This window comes from Pipistrellus hanaki (assembly GCF_964339955.1).
Source record: "Pipistrellus hanaki genome assembly, chromosome: 18".
Classification (NCBI taxonomy): Eukaryota; Metazoa; Chordata; class Mammalia; order Chiroptera; family Vespertilionidae; genus Pipistrellus; species Pipistrellus hanaki.
Window position 1 is genome coordinate 23,369,238 of NC_140520.1, and position 13,590 is coordinate 23,382,827.

General features: G+C 38.3%; 1 long non-coding RNA gene across 1 annotated transcript in view; it reads right to left on the bottom strand.

Moving 5' to 3' along the window:
- Positions 1–13,254, bottom strand: part of LOC311613123 — a 141,068-nt gene extending 127,814 nt beyond the window's left edge. The window contains exon 1 of the long non-coding RNA XR_014793400.1: positions 13,223–13,254. This is a non-coding gene — a long non-coding RNA (uncharacterized lncRNA). The remainder of the gene's footprint in view (positions 1–13,222) is intronic.
- Between the last annotated feature and the right edge of the window lie 336 nt (positions 13,255–13,590).

Sequence of the window (13,590 nt, forward strand, 5' to 3'; positions counted from 1 at the left end):
GCAGTTACAAATGGTGTGGGCAGGTAGGGCAGAGATGTCCAGATGCCTCGCATATGAAAAAAATCATATAACCTCTTGTACATTGGTTGGATTTCTTTCTTCTTTTTTTTTTTAATATATTTTATTGATTTTTTACAGAGAGGAGAGAGGGATAGAGAGCTAGAAACGTCGATGAGAGAGAAACATCGACCAGCTGCCTCTTGCACACCCCCTACTGGAGATGTGCCCGCAACCAATGTACATGCCCTTGACCGGAATCGAACCCGGGACATTTCAGTCCACAGGCCGACGCTCTATCCACTGAGCCAAACCGGTTTCGGCCATTGGTTGGATTTCTTTTTTTTTTTTCTTTTTTTTTTTTTAATATATTTTATTGATTTTGTACAGAGAGGAAGAGAGAGGGATAGAGAGTTAGAAACATCGATGAGAGAGAGTCATCGATCAGCTGCCTCTTGCACACCCCCTACTGGGGATATGCCCGCAACCAAGGTACATGCCCTTGACTGGAATCGAACCCGGGACCTTTAAGTCCCCAAGCCGACGCTCTATCCACTGAGCCAAACCAGTTTCGGCTGGTTGGATTTCTTATACCTGCTTAAAACTGTCTTCATTCACACCACCTTAAATTCCTTTTCTTATTTTGTTCTTGTACCCATCTGCAGTTCATGTAGATTACAAATGATAAAGCTATCTCAGTAAATACTTTAAGGTGAATCCATCTAATCAGATTACAGGCTCCTGAAATTTAGCCAAAAATCAGCTCGTTGCAGGAACAACAGTTTTGAAAGAGAAAAGCATAATCTAGGCGCTTGAAAGCCTTTAAATATACTTGGTGAGTCTGTTTCCAAACAGGCCAATCAGGATCTTGCCTTGGATTTCTTTATTGTAGCAACTGAAAAAGACTGTTTGTGGGCTTGAGAAGCTGATAGGATATGAAGGCTGAGCTGCTTAGTGGACATTTCTCCACCAGAAACAGAGCCTCTGATTGGCAAGAAAGGAATTCTCTGATGACATTGTGTTAGTCCAGTCCTGGCTTGCCCAGTTACATGAAAGAATAAATGCTCCCTTTTTTGTTATGTAAATTTAAATTGGATTTCTGTCTTCCCAACCAAAAACATTTTGACCAATATAAGGCTTTAAATACAGGGTTCATATACAAGATTAAAATATTCTCCAACTATCCTATATCCCTTTATGTAATTGGTTAAAGCAGATATTAGAAGACATTGCGTTCTATGAGTGATTTACAGCTTATGCCAACAAATGGCAGTTAGCACAATATATAATAATTCACTCTTCTTAGTCATTTTTTATTCTGTGTAGTCAGTTCTGAATGTGGTTCCTTTTCATTCTAGACATTTGATTAAATACTGTCTCATTCCAATTCAGATTTTTAATCAGCCCAAATTTTAGCAACAGAATTAGCAGTCCTTCTGCATATCATGACCTAACTGTATATAGAATCCCTTATTAGTCTCATTTTATTCATTTTTTAAAGAAATTAGATTCATGAAATTCACATTTTTATTTCAAGTCATGCTGTAATTCAATTAGGAAGCATGGCAGAGTTTGGATTAGAACTAAATCAGTTTTGCAGAAATTCTGCAGCCTTAATAGCTAAGTTTTACATGGTTTTTATTAAAGTTATAGCCACATAAATTATATCACTTAATCCTAGAATGCTTGGAAATTAACTACTATAAGAGCAATAACGTTAGCTTAGACAGAGCCCGGCGTAGATAAACTAAGGAGTATTGAGAAAGCTGCCCTGAAAGTGTAGTATCTGTCAAAAAACCACCTGGAGAACCGAGCTGGCATCAGCCTCCTGGGTTTTCTATGTTTATGTGTTTGCTAAAGTTGATGCACTATCATCTCCATGGCTGGGACTTGGCCTCTAATGCCTAGATTTAATGTCAGCACTCAAGAAAGGCGTGTTGAATGAATGAATGTTCTACATAGACACAAGTCTTTGGTGTGACAAGACTTTTTCTGAAATTGCTATAAAGTTCTAAGACATAGTCATTGTAGTGGGCCAAACCGGAAGGGATTTTTTTTCGATGTTTCTAGCTCTCTATCCCTCTCCTTTCCTCTCTGTAAAAAAAAAAAAAATCAATAAAATATATTCTTTAAAAACACACCACCAGCAAATAGAAAATGATAAAGGATATTAATAAGTATGTTGGCAAACAAATGGCTCTTAAGTATAAGAAAAAATGCTGAATTTACTCATAAAAGGAGGACTTCACATTAAAGCAGGACCGATAGATTATTTTTTGGATCATATCCGCTGTTGAGAAAAGTGTGGGAAACAACTGGGACCGGTTTGGCTCAGTGGATAGAGCGTCGGCCTGCGGACTGAAAGGTACCGGGTTCGATTCCAGTCAAGGGCATGTACCTTGGTTGCGGGCACATCTCCAGTGGGGGGTGTGCAAGAGGCAGCTGGTCGGTGTTTCTCTCTCATCGATGTTTCTAACTCTCTGTCCCTCTCAATTCCTCTCTGTGTAAAATCAATAAAATATATTAAAAATAAAAAATAAAGTGTGGGAAACAGGCCCTCTGAGACATAGCTCGCCACAGTGTAAAATGATACAAACTGAGAAGTAATTTGCATATCCATCAACATTAAAAATGTGCATCCTTCTTGAGGAAGCAATTCTACTTTAGAATTACCTGTACACTTGTAAAATGACCTTTGTACAAGGTTATTCTTTTTGGCATTACTTGTGAAAAGATGTCTTACTGTTCTCAAAATGATGATAGTCTTTATTCCCAGCTCTCGCTTGAGGAAAAAAAGAGGGCTTGTCAATAATAGATGAATATGAGCACGACTCCTATGTTCTTTCTATTGGACGTGACTTACTGACAGGTTTCTCAGGCGATGAAGGCAACCACTTTCTTAGAATCACAGGCTCATGGTTTGGCCTTGGCTCGATTAGAGAAAATGGGGCAGAACCATTTACCAGAAGAGCCTGCTGAGCCACTAAGAGGCAAGAATGCCCGGTAATGATCCTCCAGTCCAGGTAGCCCTCAACAACAGGATTGCCTCGCATTCTGTGCTTGCAGCCCGGGAGGAAAGCAAATAGTCTGTACCTTCTCCGTGTCAAAACCATCAACCGACAGGGAAGAGATTTCACTAAATTAAAGGACACTTACTAGGGGCAATTAAGTACATTTGCTTCGCACATCGGAGAAGCGCTCAAATCGCTATTTAATTTGCTGCACTTAACACATTATAAGACTATTAAATATATGAAAGGCTTTAGCACCAAACCATGTCCCCTCAAAGCACAAAATTCACTACACAGACCTAATGCTATCTCTCAAATAAATGTCAGCCTTGAAATAATTCATTTTCTCAAAATTGTCCAAGAGTCGTTTTTTACTCTAGTGCCCTTGGACCTTCTCCATTTTTCCATTTTTCATCTTCTAGAGCCTGGCTTGAATTACTATTTGCTGGAAACGGCGAGCTGTGGTTTTTTTTTGTTTTTTTTTTACTTCACCTCTGACAGTGCCCTCTGAGGATGACAATCATTATATATAACTATGCAAATTATATCAGTATATGATATTAAGTGTGATGAGTCCAGAGTAGCTAGGTAATTACAGATCAGGATCCCTAGTCTATCTACCGAGAACATGCTGAATAATAAAATAGGTGCCACTTATTAGCCATCCCTCACGTCTAGTCATTTCAGATGCCTGTGCTTTAAGCCTTGCAAGCTGGCTGCAGGTGAGTATATGCAGCCCTGTTTTATTTTATTTATTTTATTTTTATTTTTTAAATCATTGGCTGGTTTTTTGTTTTATTTGTTTGTTTAAATATATTTTATTGATTTCTTACAGAGAGGAAGGAAGAGGGACAGAGAGTTAGAAACATCCATGAGAGAGAAACATCGATCAGCTGCCTCCTGCACACTCCCCACTGGGTATATGGCCGCAACCAAGGTACATGCCCTTGACTGGAATCGAACCTGGGACCCTTCAGTCCGCAGGCCGATGCTCTATCCACTGAGCCAAACAGGTTTTGGCTGCAGCCCTGTTTTATAGTTTAGGAAATGAGGTTGTCCTTCACCACCAAATCAAACAACTACAAAGTGACAGAACTTGATAGAAACTCTATTTTTTCTGACTAAAAAGCCTAGGCTCTTAATCCACTGAGATTTTGTCACGCACTACTGCTTTTCGCTTTAATATGCACATTTGCACTTGGTGTTTTTTTCTTCTGTAATTAGGAATTAAGGCTGTTTTCTTGATACTGTGGCTCCGTGAGCTGAATGGATACAATTAAGGGAGCATTTCATTACAAAAAAACATGCCGTGAGTTTTAAGTAATTTTAATACTTCCAAGACACATGTAAATTAGTTTTCAAATAACTACTTCATGTTCTAGTTGACAAACTGTACACATTTTTCAGACATCACTTATTGAATGCTGGCAGGTTTTAATTTCCCCCCCAACATAAAGAAATACACAAAATAATTTTTAAGACTCATTTCTTCACAATTAGTATGAAGAAAAAATTTAGTTTTTATCATCACATAATTTGTAACGGACAGAACATATTCCTCGAGTATTAGAAAATGTGTGTTTAGAAACATACATTCTTTCATTTATTTTTTATAATAGCTATGTGAAGTAGGTACTGTTATCACTACTTTAGAGATGAAAAATCTGAGGCTAGGAGATTTGAAAGTCACATAGCAAGTGTTTGATCGAAGTGGGATGTTTTAAGTATTATTTCAAAATATTGGGAAATGCTTACAATATAATAAGATTTAAACTATATACTGGTAAAAATTGCAATTGTGGCATAAGTCAAAAAGTCCTATAACCTATTGGTATAAATATATTAGCCCAACTTTTCTCTCTCATTAGCCCCTCGCTGTATCTCCCCAGTCTTCCTCTCCCACGCCCCCCCCCCCCTCGCCCCGAAAGCATTCCATTCCCACAGCGTCCAACTTACTCCTGGTACCACCTTGTCCAGAGGAACTGGGTTGAAATTTCTTCCACCTCCAGGATCAGTCCTGTTGTTAAATGTGGTCTGGAATTTTCTGCGCTTCTTGGCTTTGTCACTTGAACCTACACCAAAATATTCTCTAACTGTCCATGGAAGAGCAATGTTGCCTGACTTCTACTAACTTTCCTAGTAATTTTTCTCTCCTTTCATCATTTGGGGGGGGGGGAGGGGGGTGTCATATGTACCTCAAAATCAACATCTTATTATATGCTGCCCTATTTTTAAATTTTATTTCTTAGGTATATATCAATAGTAAATAGGCATATTTCTTTGCCATTCATTGACTGACTTGTTTACTGATAGTGACTTCATCTCTTTAATTAGATGATAAATTCCTTAGGAGAAAAGGCTGGTGTTTTGTTTTGTTTTTTTTCTTGAGCATTCCCCTATAGAATTATTGTAGAAGTTTACCATAGGCATAAAGTATGAACTCAGGAAATTACCAATGCAGTCTCAAAAATTCAATAAGGAATAAATCACAGAATAGATAACTTTGGCTCAGTAAGAAATTCTTTTACCCTTATAGGGTGAGACCTTATGTGTAGTTCCCCATCTTTCCCCACACCACCGCGATCCAGTCCAGCCAGAAATAGTGAGGATTTGTTCTGGGCTCTGCTGACCTGGCAAATTCCTCCCCCAGTTCGGCCGCTGACCTGAGAGATGCTTCCTTAAGGAAAAGGCAGATGGAGGCATTTTGAGGCTATATTCAACATGTACTGCTCTGTATCCTTGGTCAATTTTATGTGTAATCTTTCTTCTGTTTTTTTGCTGATTTCAAGTGAAAATGAAAATAATCTCGCCCTAGCCAGTTTGGCTCAGTGAATAGAGCATTGGCCTGTGGGTTGATTCTGGTCAAGGGCACATGCCCGGGTTGCAGGCTCAATCCCCAGTCAGGGGTGTGCAGGAGGCAGCCAGTCAATGATTCTCTATATCGATGTTTCTATCTCTCTCCCTCTCCCTTCCTCTCTGAAATCAATAAACAAATATTAAAAAATAATAATAATAATCTCAACCAACTTGTCATTCACACCAAGACTTAACCCTGGATCGGCGTTTGTGGTCTGACCTAGCTCATCAGGTACAACTTTTATGAAACCTTTATATGCATTTCATCTAACCCTCACCAAACAAGGAATGATGTAGCAAAGGCACTTAGTGCTCACCAATGACTGCATAACTTCCTCTACATTTCCTAGCCTCCCTTGGGACCATATGACTAGTCCTGGCCAATGAATTGAATAGCAATCTCATTAGTTTTTTTCAAGCCAAGGAAATAAAAAACTGGTATGCCTCCCCCATGTCCACCCCTCTTCCTCCTGCTCTAACGATCTTGGATTGGAAGCTATTAGTCATTATAGGGAGGACAGTTGCCACATCCACAGGGAAATCTATGAGAGCAAAAAAATATAATTTCATTGTGTTAAACCACTGAGGTGTTAGAAATTATTACTATGGCATAGCCTATCCTGTCCTGATTGACAGATGATATTCAGAAAATGTAATAACTAGTACCAAATGGGCACTGACCTATCAGGGTAAGTGCAATGACCAACCAGAAGAGACATTGGTTATAAATAACAGGCATGGCCATATGAATCCAGGCCAATTGAATATCCCAGAAAACAACCCTACAAATTTATCCAATTTTATGCTTGATGAAATGGAACTTCAAAGAGGGCTAAGTAGCCTGCCTAAAATCAATACTTGTGATATTCAATCCAGCTCTGTTTGATACAAAGCCCACACACAGAGTTTCTAGCTCAACACTGTGGTTTCTACTTGTTGAATATGTCTAAATGACCTCAACACCTTATCAAAAGTTAGCCTGCAATAGAACTATCCAAATAGCTTAATTGTTTATGTAAACCACGATAGTATGGCCCAATAGCGTATGTTTATTATTGTTGAGTGTTTTTTTAACTTGCACACACTCTTGTTTTTCTAAAGAATGTCAGCATTATATCTTGCCTTTTCTTTTTTTTTTTAAATATATATTTTATTGATTTTCTACAGAGAGGAAGGGAGATTGATAGAGAGCTAGAAACATCGATGAGAGAGAAACATCGACCAGCTGCCTCTTGCACACCCCCTACCGGGGATGTGCCCCCAACCAATGTACATGCCCTTGACGGAATTGAACCTGGGACCTTTCAGTCCGCAGACCAACGCTCTACCACTGAGCCTAACCGGCTTCGGCTATATCTTGCCTTTCCTTTTAATGTTTCCTTCTGTCATTATTTATCATTAACTCTGAGCTTTGTTTGTTTGTTTGTTTGTTTGTTTTTAAGTTGGTACACCCAACTTTATGATGTAATAAATATTTAAAAGGCAAGAGAAGATTGAATTGGATTAAATGTTTGCCTTTTGGCATAGTTCTTTTGCTCCTGCTGCTTTCTCTCTCTCTCTCTCTTTTTTTTCTTCCTGCTGCTCATTCTTTATTTAAATTCATAAGTCTTTTTTCTCCATGACAGGATAATCATCTCCACAGCAACTATTATATCACAGAGGACGATGCCTGCGAGTGAGAAGTGATCAGCAGGAGCTGAGCAACACTTAAGCAGCAGAGATTCTATTTTCATACAAATATTTCTAATTATAATAAGCTGAGGAAGAAATATATCATTCTTCCCCTCACTACCTCCTCCAACACAAGCAGAGCTATTGCTACATGGTTTCTCACAAAAATAGGGTAACTTCAGCTACAGAAAGACTTAATAAGAGCATATCGTCTCTATGTAGAGACGATACCACCTCTTATTGCCAGGCACACAAGACCTTACTAAAGGATAAGGAATAATACAAAGAATATAACATTATGAACCACAGGCTACTAGGTAATTGCTCAGGGCCTACAAGCTCAGCCTAAGGCCCATAATACTTTTAGGGGCACAGGAAACGTGGAATTTTTAAAATGAATCTACACTAATAAAAGAGTAACATGTTGCTCTGACTGGTTTGGCTCAGTGGATATAGAGTGTTGGCCTGCGGACTGAAAGGTCTCAGGTTCAATTCTGGTCAAGGGCATGTACCTTGGTTGTGGGCACAACCCCAGGGGGGGAGGGCGCATGAGGCAGCTGATCAATGTTTCTAACTGTCTATTCCTCTCCCTTCCTCTCTGTAAAAAATTAATAAAAATATATTTTTTTTAAAAAAGAGTAACATGCTAATTGACTGTACCTTTGTGATGCCCACCAGCCAATCAGGAGTGAGTATGCAAATCAACACAACAAAAATGTTGGGTTAATTTGCATATGCAGGTATTGAGTGGCGGGGAGGTGGGATGCTTGCGTCATTGCCATGGCGACAACACAGGCATTCCACACCACCCTAGCAGCTCAGGCTTTTGGGCAGCATGGGAAGGCAGAAAGGTGGCTCAAGCCAGAGTGAAGGCAGTGCTGGCAGCTGGGGTAAGGAAGGCCCATTCTTGCACGAGTCTCTAGTATAATTATAATAAATATGTGTAAGTTATAATAATGAATCAAGCCTGGATTATATATCACAATCATAAAATAAAATGTGCATATGTGTATAGAGCAGAATAGTGAAATAAAAAATAGATGCAAATATATACAGCCAATTGAGTATTTACCAAGGTGCCAAGTCAATTCAATGGGATAGGGAAGTCTTTTACACAAATGGTGTTGGAACAACTGGGAAAATGTATGTAAAAAATAAAATAAAACGCCAAAACCCGTTTGGCTCAGTGGATAGAGCGTCAGCCCGCAGACCGAAAGGTCCCACGTTCGATTCCGGTCAAGGGCATGTACCTTGGTTGCAGGCACATCCCCAGTAGGGGGCGTACAAGAGGCAGCTGATCGATGTTTCTCTCTCATTGATGTTTCTAGCTCTCTATATCTCTCCCTTCCTCTCTGTAAAAAATCAATAAAATATATTAAAATATATATATATATATATTTAAAAATAAATAAATAAAATAAAATAAAATAAAATCTTGAGTATTTGCTTTGGCAGCATATACTACAATGGGAATGATACAGAAAGAATAGTATGGCCTTTGTACAAGGATGATATGCAAATTAATGAAGCAGTCCATATTTTTCAGAAAGTTGATCTTACGTTTTCTCACCACACAAAAAATAGTAACTATGTTAATTAGCTTGATTGTGTTATTATCTTTATAATGTTTACATACATTTTTAAATTAGACCAATCTGAGTAAATAATGGACAAAAACCTGGACACCAAGAAGATATACAATTGACAAATAAGTGTATGAAAATACGATCAATATCATATGTCATTAAGCAATTGCAAATTAAAACAACAATGAGCTATCAATGCCACCTATGAGAATGACCAGAATCTAAATGCTGGTAAGGGTGTGAAGCACCAGGAATTCTCACTCATTGCTAAAGGGCATGCAAAATGGTGAGAAGGCAGTTTGACAGTTTCTTACAAAACTAACATCTTCTACCATATGATCAAGCAATCGTACTCCTTGATATTTACTTGAATGGGTTGAAAAGTTAAGTCCACACAAAAACCTGCACATGGATGTTTATAGCAGCTTTATTTGTTAATTGCAAAAACATGGAAGCAACCAAGATGTCCTTCAGTAGGTGAATGGGTAAATAAACTCTGGTACATCCGGACAGTAGAATGTTATTCAGCACTCAAAAGAAACGAGCTGTCAAACCTTGAGAAGACAAGGAAGAACCTTAAATGCATATGACTAAATGAAAGAAACCAATCTGAAAAGACTACATATCCCAACGCTATAACATTCTGGAAAAAGCAAAACTGCAGAGACAGTACATCAATTGTTGTCAGGGGTTGTGGGAGGGAGGGATGAATAGGGAGAACATAGAGGAATACTAGCACATTGAAACTCTGCAATAGTGGGAAATGTCATTATATATTTGCTCAAAACCATTGAATGTCCATCAACAAGATTATGTCTTGCTTAACCAGTGTAAGGTAATTATCTGGTGACTTTTCTTCCTATAGAAGTAAAATTTATATGCAACAAAATGCAATATCTACTAAGTGTATAATTGGATGAGTCTTGACAAGTGTGTATATTCATGTAACCAATGCCCAATCAAGATAATGAGACGCTTCCACCACCCCTAAAAAGTCCCTGCATGTCTCCCTTCCCAAATAGGCAATTTTATTCTAATTTCTGTCATCATCAGTGAGTTTGTCTGCTCTTGAATCACACAAATGGAATCAAACAATAAGTATTCTTTTCTGTCTGATTGACTTACTCTGTACAATGATTTAGAGATTTGTATACAACATGATACAGCCTCTTTGCGTTATTGGGAATTTTTAATACAGTGACACCCGCCTAATGATTGAGCAGTTCCACTCCTGGCTTATCCAAAAGAATGAAAATATATATTCACAAAAATGTAACCAAGAGTTTTAATGGGCAGCTTTGTTTCTAACAACCAAAAACTGGAAACAAATGCAAATGTCCATCAACAAGATTATGGATTTTTTTTTAAGTATTTATACAAAGGAATATTAATCAGTGTAAAGCTACTAATAGAACAATATGAACAAATTGATCATTGGTTAGCTTGCTGTTGGGGCTAACCTTCCATTATTCCTCTCCCCAGCCGACCAGCCCCCGAGTGCCCCCCCCCCCCCCCCCCAGATTGGCCCTAACTGCCAGCGTGGCCGAGGGACCGCACCCATGCATGAATTCGTGCACCGGGCCTCTAATTTAAATATAAACTTGAAAGATATTTTAAAGCTTCAGTTAAAAAAACAGATGGCAGACAAAAAATGTGCTATTGAATTTTAGCTATTAGAGTGTGATATCTAAATTCCACATGAAAATGAGCAAATGGGATGAGTAGCTGTTAACATTTACATATTAGAACTGTATTTCCCAAGAATGTTTTGCTTGAGATTAAGTAAAAGTTACTCTGAAAATATTAGATCTTCCTCGAAATGAAAATAATTGTATTTCCTAAGCCAGAAATCTCAACAACCTCCAGATTCAGAAATGAAGTCCCGGTTAATTTGAAAAGATGATCAGAGAACTTTTACTCTATTGTGTAGCTAACATAAAAGGAAACTTCTGAACCACCTACAGGTTCTCCTTCTCTGCTTTCTAGATGAGGTCACATTCCTTTCCTCTCCCCTGTCCGTCATGGGATGGCCCCTCCATTAAGCAGACACATCTGGTTTAAATTCCTGCCATATGTGATAAATCAATGCATAACAGGTAATAAATTTAAAAGACGATATTCCTATAGGCTGTGGCTTCTATTCTCTAAGTCTTTGCAAGGTTGATGATTTTTCCATCTCAGCTTGTGTTTTAGTAATAAGAGAAGGCCCAAAACACAGAATGCACTTTAGAACTAAGAGCTTATCTCCAAAGGCAATCAGCAGGAAACTTGAAATAATATCCCTGCTGCTGCTGTGTCTTTATGAGCTTTGAAAACTGAACCTACCATTTCACAGCTTCCTAAGCTATTGTCCTTTTTATCCAATTGTGTGTAGTAATTGGGGATTATTACTAAAGTATAATGGATATGCACTATTTGGATTATTCATACATTTATTTTTTTATTTTAGTACAGATATTTAAAAAAAAAATACCACCATTTTTATTAGTTAAAGCACCAATTGTAAAAAGGCAGTGTAGCATCGTGACTAAGGATATGGATTTGCCAACCCTATTACTTGAGGTGACTTAGGCAAGTATTAAAATGCTTTAACCTTCCATTTTCTAATTAAACAAAATGGCAACTTTCTCATAGGATTATTGTAAAGATTAAATGAGATGGTGTTTATAAAATAACACATATCTGACACATACAGAGTTTGTGAGGTTATTGGCTATAAGCACAGTTGTGAACTTACAACTCTTTAAATTTCCAGGATTAAAGCTAATATTGCCAAGATTGGAGCCCTCTGAGAAATGGTGTTCCATGGTGTGTAATTAACAATGACCCTCAATGGAAAGTTATTCTTAAAAAAATTATATATATATATATATATATATATATATATATATATATACATATATATATATATATTTGTAATTGAGTTCAGAGAGGGAGGGATAGAGAAAGATAGAAACATCAATGATGAGAGGGAGTCATTAATTTGCTGCCCCCTGCATGTTGGACTGAGCCCGCAACCTAGCATGTGCCCTTGTCCAGATCAAACCTGGGACCCTTGAGTCCACAGGCCAATGCTCTAGCCACTGAGCCAAACTGGCGAGGGCAGGAAAACTATTCTTATTGCCTTTCTCTTCTCCGCCTCACCGACATTTGGTTTATGTCTGTCTCCACTACTAGATGCTGGGTTCTTTGAGGAGAGGTTCTATGTCTTAGGGCTCTTTGAAGTGCTGAGTCTGGTTAATTAATTGTAGGCTCTCAGTAAAGGAATGTATAAATGAACTTGAAACATTAATTTTAAAGTTGCAGTGTTTATGTCATTTTAAGTAGTTATCTAAAATATAATTTATTTTAACTGGGTCTTATAAAACAATCTAGGTATTATAGCTATAAACAAAAGAATAGTTAACAATCATTTAGGGTTCTTTGTTTACATCTCAAAAAGAATTCCAGTGAAGGCATTGTACATCTGAGTTATCTATTTGATATCTAAGTGGAGGGAGTAGGATATAAGTTTGGAGAGGTCCTATGTTTCCAGAAACTTACAGAAGTTCATAAGTTTGGAGAAAATTGGGAGTTGTCAACATATGGATACTGAGAGCCATGTGTCTGAATAAGATCACCCAGGGAGAGGATATGAATTAAGAGAAGAAAAGGTTCTAAGACAAAACCCTGGAACATTCGAAAACTTAAGTTTTGGATGATGATGAGAAGTCACAAAGACACTGAGCTGGACAAGGTCAGAAGGCCAGAGAAAGTAGGAGAGCCAAGAGAAAGCCAATCATCCTATGTTTAGCTCTCATTGTCCCTGTCTCCCATCCATCTCATTCCCTGATCCCTACCATTGATCTCAGGAGCTTTTGCCAGTTTTGTTGCTGTATTTGGATCCACATCCTCGGTTTTCTTATATGTCTCTCTGCTTCTCAAGACACGTAATGCTCTGCTTTGCACTTATCTTCAAATTTGGCCCACCTGACACTTTAGGATCTAGAGTTAAAGTCAGGGGTGTCCCTATGCCAGCTTCAGCTCACATCCATCATGTTGTACCTTGCCCTTATTCCTTCCTTCACTTATCAATCTCTCAACTGGAGGAAAAGAAGAGACAGCTTCTCTCTCTTTCTTTCTCTCTCTCTCTCTTTTAATATATTTTATTGATTTTTTACAGAGAGGAAGGGAGAGGGATAGAGAGTTAGAAACATCGATGAAAGAGAATCATTGACCAGCTGCCTCCTGCACACCCCTCATTGGGGATGTGCCCGCAACCAACGTACATGCCCTTGACCAGAATCAAACCTGGGACCTTTCAGTCCACAGACCGATGCTCAACCACTGAGCCAAACCGGTTTTGGTGAGACAGCTTCTCTTGATGTTCTTGGCTTCAGACCCCCTGATTCAGTTTTCAGGTGGGTACCTTGCACCCATTTAACTTATCCTGAATCCTGTTTTTCTGGACTTCCTCCTTGCTTGTGTAT